Below are 10,535 nucleotides of genomic sequence, written 5' to 3'. Positions count from 1 at the left end.
GCACAGCCTTTATGGGTTTATTGCTTCAGTGGCTGCAGCATCCCCCATCAGCATGGGTCCTGCGATTTGAGGCTTGGTGTTTGCCCCCACTATGCAGCTTATGTGCAACAATCTATACCAACACTGTGAATCACCACCTTTTCAGTTCAAATTGTGAAGGAAAATGGAAAAATCCCTCAGGAAACTGTAAAGGCAACAAACGATCATGCGTTAGATGACCTATTTCAGGCCTATAAATTTCAATAATTTGCTGCATTTTGTAGCTAAAAATAACACACCTCCTCATCAAATATTTACTGTGACATAACCACCTAGCCAACATGATGTTTTTGAAGACATTAACAGCAATTGCGTATTTTCAGCTGAAATGACACACTGGAAATTAATGAAGACCAGAAGACATGAACAAAAACCACTTCACTGCTGCCTTCACTCCTATAACAACTGTCAGCAGCAAAGAGCAGCTTCCTGGAAATTTCTGAGGCATGGAGTTCAGAAAACAAAAAATCATGCTTATTGCAGGCACAACACATGGTAATGCACACACACACATATACACACTCCAGTTTTCTATGAGCTGGGTAGTAATTTAGGGCCTCACTCTCCCCAGCTCTCTCCCACCAGGACCCACAGCCAGGAGAAGGTCAGCAATGTTTCTTGCTGTTGTAAAATACACATGGTCATAGAAAAGTGTTTTTACAAACCTTTTATGCACCCTGTGAGGGGAAACACTCCACCATGTAAATTTCCCACAGGGCCACAGGTAACGGGCAAAGAGGAAGAAAAGAAACAGAAAATATCCTTGCTCTAAGAGCTGCTCTCAGCTGTTTTCCTACCACGGAGTTACCGTTAAAATTTGTAGTAGGATACTAGTCCTCATCCAAATACTTGAATACTATTTGTCTCTAATGGGATAAGAATTATGATGCAAGAAAAACAAAAGCCACTAGAAAATATGGAAGGATAACGAGTTATTGCTGATTTCCTGGACTTACGTAAGTTGATCAGAATCCCTTAGAAAACTCTCCAAGCAATATTTCTGTCTTAAAATTCTCTGCATTAAAAAAGAGAAAACTGTCATATTCATGCACTCGGCTTTTGAGCTGCATTCTGTAAGGCAAGAACGATTCTTCCAGATCAGCAAATCTGTACAATATGGCAGTGTTTGGTTCCCACACTAAATAAAACATGGTCTGTCCTATCTGATCCTTTATTAGACTTGGCATTATTTTCCCACTATAAACATTCCTAATAGCATTGGACCATTTTCATCATGAAGTAACAAGAAGAACATGAAATCACTCCTTGTCTTTAAAGTAAACACATACATTGTGTTTTGGGGTTTTCCCTTGTGCTGAGACTGAAGTATCTTAATTTTTGGGACTCCTTGGGGCTACTACCACTGAAGGTTGTCTCCTCCTTGACCTCTCATAAAATCCCAAAAATCCTGTGTCTGGGAAGAAGGGGTATTACAAGCAAGTAAATGACAGCAGAGACAGAAGGCTGATAACATTTTCATGGTTTACCCTAAATTCTAGCTGGAAAAGATATTTGAGTCCTGCAGTTTGATTTGAACCAGCAAGGGGAACAGCATTTGTTATTGGAAATAAACAACCCTAAACAGTAATAAATAACTCTGCTCTTTTTGCAGCTCCTTGGATATCTGCATTACCTCCACTCAAAGCCAGTCTCCCCTAAAGTAGGACAATCACCCCCTGCACCATCACAAAGAACAACGCTGGGATTAACGTAGGGTCCACTGGAGTCAGAAGCCTGTTAATGACAATGGTCAGCAGAGGATGTTCTGGAAGCAATAAAAAAGAAAAGAAAGGCCACAATGAGCTATAGCTATGGCCTTGCATTTCTCTTTCATGGTTGTGTATCTTTTGAATGAGACTGGATTTTTATTTTAAGCTTCTGCCTGCTAAAAGTGCCCTGGTGAGTCAAAGGTAGAACCCAGAATATAGTGCAGTGAATTTCTGGTCTTGAGTTTTGACTACCAGATTTTGACAATCTTGCCAAAACCCTGAAGAGTGTCTGTGCCCATAACACAAGCAAGTCCATTAGAATGCTCCTCTGTCTTTCTCCTTCTCCATGTTCTTTCACCTCAGAGACATGTTTTTGCATAAGAAGTACTTGAATGACAGCCCTAGCAGCAGCCTATCACACCACAATAATGAAGGATTAATTACCTCAGTCATCAGCACTCTATTATTATTTGTAGCACCAAGTGCATGCTCTATTTTTGTGAGCTACAAATGCCTGGGAACACCAAAAAGAAGACACTGCATTAATTCAACAAGTCTGCTAGCCTGCACCTGCATTTAATTAGTTACTCAAATCAGACCTGCAGAGCCAGGAGCTGCAAGCAAGAGTACTGCTGGCCTGGCTGGGCTGCCAGTGTAACTAATGGCATTCTTACTGTGGCTCTCTCCTCTGTGCAAACAAAAGTTAATCATTTACTGGGAGAGTCTGAGCTGATGCTTCTCCACTGTTTGAGCCAGTGTGTAGAACATTTCAATAAGGCTATCCGCCACTTCATATTTACTGCTTGCTTCCCAAAATGATGTGCTGACCATGGTTTATGCTACTGGAGATCTACATGGAGGCAGGGGTTAAGAAGGAATAAAGAAAAGAAAAAAAAAAAGGAAATTAAAATCTGAACTAGAGAAGTGCTGACCATAAAAAAACCTACCACACAGCATCTGTCCCCAGCCAAAGGCTTCTTTGAGCAGAGGTTTGGCAGAATGACAGCTAATAACCTGGCTGTGTTGTCGTTCCTCTCACCTTCAGCTTTAGTGTTCATGTAAGCTTCAAGCTATTTGTACGTAATAATGGTTGTATCCTCGAAGCACACTTTCAGAAAGAGCTAAGCATCATTATTGCTATTAAATGCACAACAAAGAGACTAGCAAAGGACCTTCTCCAAAGTTTCCAGAGAAACCAGCAGAAAAGCAAGGTGCACTGCACGTTTGCACGGCTGCAGCGCAAGAACATTCCTCTTTGCCAGGAGCTCAGGTGACCACGGGCGCCAGAAGGCTGGCAAGAAGCCACTGCAGAGACAGAGGCTTAGGCATGGAGATGATGCCTTCAAACCAAGCAGTACGTGTGGAGCATGTCTGAACAGAGAGAAAGGGGTACAGGTCTGAACAGGAGCCTTGCACTTTCTTCATTGCAAAGGAGCAGGTTGGTTACTGCTCACAGCTTTGTCTTCTGCTCCTTTATCCAAAGGCAGTCAGCACCATTTCCAAGTGGCATAATGGGGCTGGAGCAAGGACAAGAGGGAGTGGGATGGCAGTGCTAGGCAAGTCTGTGGACAAGGAGAAAATTCTTTTCTCTGCTTGCTGGAATAACCTCTGGGGGGGACATGAACTTTTTTCCATACAATTAGACTGCACGTGGACTGTTTTGCAAAGTGGGGGGAGAACAACTCAACCAACAACAACCTTTGAAATTTTTGAAACCCACTATTTAGAAATTATGGGCTTTCTTTTTAAATTTTTTCCTATTTCTCTTTTTGAGGGCAGCTTGGTACATCTCTTTTTAAAATTAATGGCATATACTTGATCAAAAATGCTAAAATGCTGGTTCCAGCAAATTACCCAGATAATTAAGTCTAATTTCAATAATGCTCTGAAACACTACTAATAAATCTTTGGGCTCATACATTCCTTGAATATATACAAGCTACTTCCACAAGCACCAAAATCCACCCTCGCAGCTCCTTTTCTGTCAAGCTTTGGCAATCCCAAGCTAAATTCTGCTGTCAGTTATATCCTGGAAGTCTGGAGCAATTGCTTGTCCTCGGTGGCATAACTCAAGATTACAGCTGTGTAAATGAGCACAGAATGTAGCTTGAGATGTTGTAAATCTGACCTTCAGCTTGCTTCCATGAAAGGGGAAAAACCAGGAACTTGTTTTCACATTCACTAAGCTTCTTGAAAAACTACCCTGCATAAATATTATGATTTCAGTCATAGACATAGCAGATTTAAAATGGAGTTAAACCTGCCTAGTATCTAGATCTACCAGGAGGGGGAAAGATGACAAGTATAATATTATGAGCTACAGCAAGCAAAGCTTGCTTTTAAACACTGGCATGCACTTTGGCCTCCTACCATAGCACATCAAGACCTCCAGCTTATTCTAGGTCAGTGCATGACCTCAGGATACTGCAGCATTTCTCCACCAGCAGCACTTGAATGTTGGTCACCCAACCTCCACAGATGATGATCACCAGCCTTCCAAACCCACTTAGCTGGGTCTCTTGTTTTGGGGGGTGGGGGTGGGGTGCCACAGAATTTGTGCCTCACAGACCACACCTGGAGAGTGTGAGACTGCTATGGACCATTGATCCTGCTGAGCTCTTAGCTCCCTGCTACCATGAAAAGCTGACCCGAGGCATTTGGGGCCGTATCTTTACATGGGGATGGATGGGTTCAGTCCTAGTGCCCTCGCAGGATTTTGCACTGGCTCAGTGACACTTCTGCCTGTGCTTTCAAAATACAAGCAGACAGGAACCAGGGAAGTGAAATCTTCCTTTTTGTACTGACACCTCATGACTAGCAGGCCCAGCAAGTAAGAGAAACACACTCTTTCCCAGACTCCTTTAGCCACCATTTCTCTGAATGGTATTACAGATGACTTGTCAAGTAAAGGGTGTGGTAATATACTTACCAAGTAGAGTTAAAAGAATGAAAATCACAAAAAGCAGGCCTCTAAATCAAACATCAAAAAGACAAGGGAAAATAATAATTGAAGTGCCTTTGTTCATGGAAGCACAAGTTAATTAATTAATGATTTTTCTAAACAACTGGTTTTGGAGAAAATATCATTTGCCAAGGTGCAGTACAATCCTTGCAGGGTTGCCATTTGCAGTTATGAAAGCATATCTGTTATTGCCATTATACAAGCCTGAAGGGTTAGCTAGTTTCAGGATAGAAAAAAAAAAAAAACAAACCACCAAAATACTGCATGGTAAGTACTCCTATACATGTTGATTTTGATCATCACATTATCTCTTTGCTCTGATATGTCCACATAACATTCAGAAATCTCTGTCAGGCCACTAAGTATAACAAATTGCTGGCCTATACATTTCAGAATTTCAGCTGTCTAAAGAATAAAATGATGGCTTTGTACTACAGCACACAGCTGGACAAAGCTGGACAAAGATGCATATATCAGTGGCAGCAAAGATATTTATCTACAGATGAAAAGCTTGCAGAGGATATGTCAGCATTTTATTTGCTTCTAGACTGCATTATCAATCTTTGGCATTACTCAAACTTAAAAGTCATTGCATTATGCAAAATACTTTCAAACAAGCAGCATCTCTTGTCTTCATTTCTAACTTTCTTAAAGCATAATTTGATGCATTACCATAAATGAATGAAAGAGCCACAAAATCTCATCAAAATGAGAAGGGAGAGTGGATCTGAGTCTGATGACCTGTAATTTGGCTGCTATTGGGGGGCTGCTTTTAAAAAATGGACCAAACTCACTTTGTGCTGATTGCTAATTTAACCACTTTAAATATTTTAATATATAATTTCCATTTTTCTTTCTATATTAAGAAGTGAATGTACTTTCCATTTTAATCCTCAAACTGAAAAAGCAATGGAACAGTGTTTGAAGAAGCCATTTCAGAAACATGTCAGTTGAGGCATGTACCTGGAGACAGCAGAAGTCGCAATATTCTTGACTAGCACCATCAACAGACTACCAGGAAACTCCAGAGGTCAGCTAAGGACCTGTATTAATGATAGGAAATAAGAGGGAATTTCTCTTTACTCAACAGTGAGCATAGTTTCTGTGATAAAATCTTCCAGGTGCATGGTTTATTCTGGAAATAGTGGGATCTGAAGTTTGTTTTGCAAAGAGTGATTATTTCTGTGCAACTGGAACAAAATTATCCACAGGTATTTAGACTAAAAAAATCAATAATAAAATAACCTAGATTTAATTTGTTCTTTCTCCCCCTCCTGATTTCCACTATCTTATCACTTCTTCAGGGCTTGTCTTGAGCAAAGCATCACTGTAAACTGATGTGTTTGGTGTAGAATAATAAATTTCATCCAAGACCTTTTGAGTTACAGGTCATTTAATATAGTAACTGTGGGCAAGGCGAGCCCCCATTGTGCTCCCACTGATGTCAATGAGTGTTTGCTGCCCATGAGTTCAGAAATGAGTACCAACTCTGGCTGTGAAAGATCACTCCTAATCTAAATTTGTCACACACTGCCACTGTCTGTACCTCATTTTCTGGGTGCCCATCTTCAGGCTCCCAGAGATTAATTTGCAGGGTAGGCAGGTGCTATTGGAAACAGGGAAGATGATCTCTGTTTCATGAGCAGAGACTCTTGCTGTTTGGATGCAGTTGCTGTCCTACACTTACAGCCCTTGTGAAGGATTCTTCACTGCTTCCACCCTAAGTGCAGGCAAGTAAAAAAGGGGAGAGCTTATCTGGTTATGGCCTTGTGTCTGCAGCAGAGTGGCAATACTCCAGGGAAGCAGAGAATATAAAAAAAAAACCAAAAAAAACCAAAAAACAACCAAACCCAAGAACTGGGAATTTATGCCCAGGAAAGAAAAAAAAAAAAGGCACCAAAACCCAAAGAAACAAACAAAACAGCCATTTTATCATTTTGTGTTAGTGCTGGCAGAAAGCGGGGTACAGACACTGTCATTTGGTTCTGGCTCTGGTCAGGATTTGAATTAAAACAAACAAAACACAAAACCAAACAAGCCCCAGAGAAACACTTTCTATCATTTCAGTAAAAACTAACCATGACCTCTTGTGTCTGGCTAACTTATCAGATGGAAAATATTAACATCATGGAGCTCCAAGCAATTTCAACAAAAGCAAGGTCCTTGAGTTCCCTACAGGGACCTGCCCAGTTAGTTGACACTCTTTTTTTGATTTTTCTCTCTACAACTAAGATTTTAGGAAACAAAAAGAATAAGAACACTTCAGTGCACCCAGTCAGCTGTGAACAGACAAAGGATGAAGGTGCTCTGCTGAGAATGCAACAGGGAGAAAATGACTGATTCTCTGCAGTGTCCAAGGAACCCAAAGCCCCCTACTGAATAGTGAGAGTGAAAAATAAAGAGATTAAATAAAACAAAGCCAACCACAAAAAATGTTTATTTAGTCAGGAAACAGCATCCATCCATAACCCAATGTTTCGCTTCACAATTCTGATATGCTTCATTCCATTCTTTAAATGCATGCATATATATAAGTTCAAAAAGTCTGGATAGTTCCCCCTGCTAGCCATATCATGTCAGATTTTCCATGTTTATAAGGTCTTTCTCTGTTGCTGTGAGATAGACCTGGGCAAATAAAAATCTATCCCTGCCTGACTGCACAGGGAAACACTGACCCTGAGTAACAACCACACACAAACAGTGTGGACAGCCCAGATTTCTCTCCTTTAACCAGTGCTGCTCTTGGAATATGTAAAGCAAGTCAGCATTTTTGCAACAGAACTTTGAAGACTACAGTCTTCACTGGAGTAACTCATAATTGTTAAACACAAGGAGAGCCTCTGGCACATAAATGGCCAGTAATATGTGGACTGCAAACATTTAGGTGAGATTTTAAGAGTATTGGGTAGAACTCTCTCCCCAAGGCTATTCATGGCATTTTTAATGTCAGAATTAATGGGGGAAAGATTTTATTTGATGGGTTTAATTTATAATTTAAAGTAAAGGGCCAGAGCTCAAATTGTTCTTTACTCATCAGAAATTAATAATACTGAGCTTGAAGTAGCACTAGATAAACAAATTACACATGCAAATAAAAACATTATGATGGACTGCACCACTGTAAGTGAAAAATATTATTTACCTTCTAAAAGAAAAAAATAGTTTTAAATGAACATTTAATTTAATCTATCCCTTTAAAATATTAGCTTAAGAGAAAAACTTATTATCCCTTGGAAGATATACGCCCGTAATGGAGACTTCTCAGGTATCTGTCACAAAAACATTCAAAATAGATGTGAACACACACTTTAGTTTTTCCATAAATGCTGACATTTATTTCTGGTAAATATTGTCTCTTGCTTTATCTCTGCCAGTTGGTATCACCTCATATCAATAAATCTATGCAGGACTCCGTAACTACTTACTACTCTCATTGGATTAGCAACAATTATAAGTGACTGCTCCATAGATACACTGGATGAAGTCCAAACTCTTTCCCCATGGCATGTATGCCTCCCACCACTGCAGAATCCCCCAGGAGATATTTTCCTGCTCCCAGGCAGTATGGGTGTTCCTGGTAAACCAGGAAAGCACAAGGTCTGCCCCCACTCTCAGGTCAAAGTGACCACCAAGCATTTGTTAACAATGAGCTGTCGCATTTTTAGACGGTCCATCTTACAGCCTATGTTGTCTAGCTAAATCTACCTGGATGACAGGCAATAATCACATATACTTAATAATACAGACCAGAGGCTAGGATAATTTAACACAGCTTCTTCAGAATGCCCCTAGGAAAGACAGAAGAATTGCCACGCCCCTTTCCCAAATGGGAAGCAGTCAGTATGGACCAATACCAAGGAGGTCTTTTACTGCAAGCATGATGAATGGCAACCACAACCAAAGAAGCAGTGTCATATGAAGAAAACACTTTGCTAAGAAGGAAAGCACTAATTTCACCCTGGGACTGCACTAAGTAGACAGGGTTCTGCAAAGCAGACAGGCCAAGCACAGGGAAGCAGAGGGTAATACAAAGGAATTTACTTCCCAAAGAAGACAATATTGGCAGTGGTGGGCTCAAGGCCAAAACAAATAGAGATGCATTGATTTTACATCTGCCCACAGGCTTATTTTGTTGTGGGAGAAGAGAGCTTTAGAAACCTTAAGCTATTTTCCATTGCAGGAAGCCCCTGGTGATGATGAGAATACACAAACTGCCCATTGTTTCCCTGGGAGTGAATTGTCCCTAGGTTGCACCAGGTGTGCATTAGTCTGCTGGCACAAGGACCCTTTGAACCAAGACAGAGGATCTGAGAGGAAGGAGCAGGCTAGAAAGATGAAAGCAAGAACAATTTCATGTGAATGTGGAGAAGGACAAAAAAGGAACAAAACCCACTTGACATGAGATACAGTACCCCGAGGTGAAAGCCTACCCCTACTCCAGGAGGACAGAAAAGTAGCTGTGACAACAAGCAACAGTCGGATTCACTAACATCTCTTCAATTGGTCATGAGCAAGGAATGTTCAAGGGAATCCCAGGAAAACACACCTTGTGCCACTGGTGAAAAATATTTTTTTTTTTCTGTGGCAAAGGAGCAACCTCAAAAGGAAAAAAGAGTGGGAAGCCACAGTGGGAATCAAGCCCAAATAGCAATTGCATTGTAATGTCTGGGAATCCTGCCTCTGTGCAAGTAACCATGTGCTCGGTGATCCTGAAGCTGTTCTTTAAACATGCTCCAGCAGTGATGCATTTGTACTGTTCAAGTTTGTGCTGAAGACAGTAAATTCATATAGATGGAAAAAGTCAGATGGATGGATTGACCTTGGAACTTGGCCTGGAAGTTATTCTCAGTCTCCACAAGAAAAACACTGTTCATGTTGCATTGCAAAGCCTGAGAAGTGAGCACGAGAAACCCAGGGATATGCTGCATGCTGGTGATCCAAGCTATTGCTTGGGAGTTCTGTTCTCTTAAAGCCACTTCAAGATTCAAATTGAGTAATTTCTGCCTTTGCTACAAGCATTTCACAAGCCTCACAGAGGCATGAGATCAGATCCAGTACTTCTCCCAGCACATTGCTGAACGGACAGAGAATTCTGGAATGTTTGGAGAAAAAGTTCCATGTAAAATCTTCACAGATTCAGGAAAGTCTAAGGCCTGGTCTTGTGGTGCCTTCCACTTAGAAATGGCTCTCCTGCCCTAACACCTTCAGTGAAGGACAAACGCAGCAAGGAGAACTTGCCCTTGGAGCTAAATAAACCTGCTCACTCTTTTCCACAGGATGAAGTATTTCTGAAGATGCAATACTGTGTCCTTGATAACAGTGGCCAGTTTGTCATCTGAAAGGTGGAAAGTAGCCATCACCTAGGCTGCTGTTACTGGAGTTATCCCGACATGGATATCAGATGTTCTCATGAGTATGAAAGACATCAATGAGCAATGATCCCTCTCACCTTTCAATCCCTCTGCTGGCTTATTCTGTTGAAGAAAATGCTTCTGTCTGTAGACTCAAGCCTGAACTGAGTCATCAAGTATCTTCACTATAGTTGGACTCATGTAGATGCTGTCTTGAAACCCTTCTCAAGTCTGTTTAAAGACCTCAGGCCAGAACTTTGTGGGCACTATGTTTATAACTCTGTGCCCTGGCTGGGCAGCCCACCTGCTTTCCAGACAGGATTCAGAGAAAATCCCTGGTATATCTGCACCTGGATTCCAGAAGGGCAGACAGGCTTGAGGACTCTCAGGGTGGGGATGCAACACAGCACCAGTGGCTGTGATGTAACAGCTCTCTCCTGGGCCAGCCTAATCCATTCTTGCTCCCTGTGGCCC

This window comes from Pseudopodoces humilis, chromosome 3, assembly GCF_049639895.1.
Source record: "Pseudopodoces humilis isolate 2021_Gansu_Grassland_sample_001 chromosome 3, ASM4963989v1, whole genome shotgun sequence".
In the NCBI taxonomy this organism is placed as follows: domain Eukaryota; kingdom Metazoa; phylum Chordata; class Aves; order Passeriformes; family Paridae; genus Pseudopodoces; species Pseudopodoces humilis.
This window is presented reverse-complemented; position numbering follows the sequence as displayed.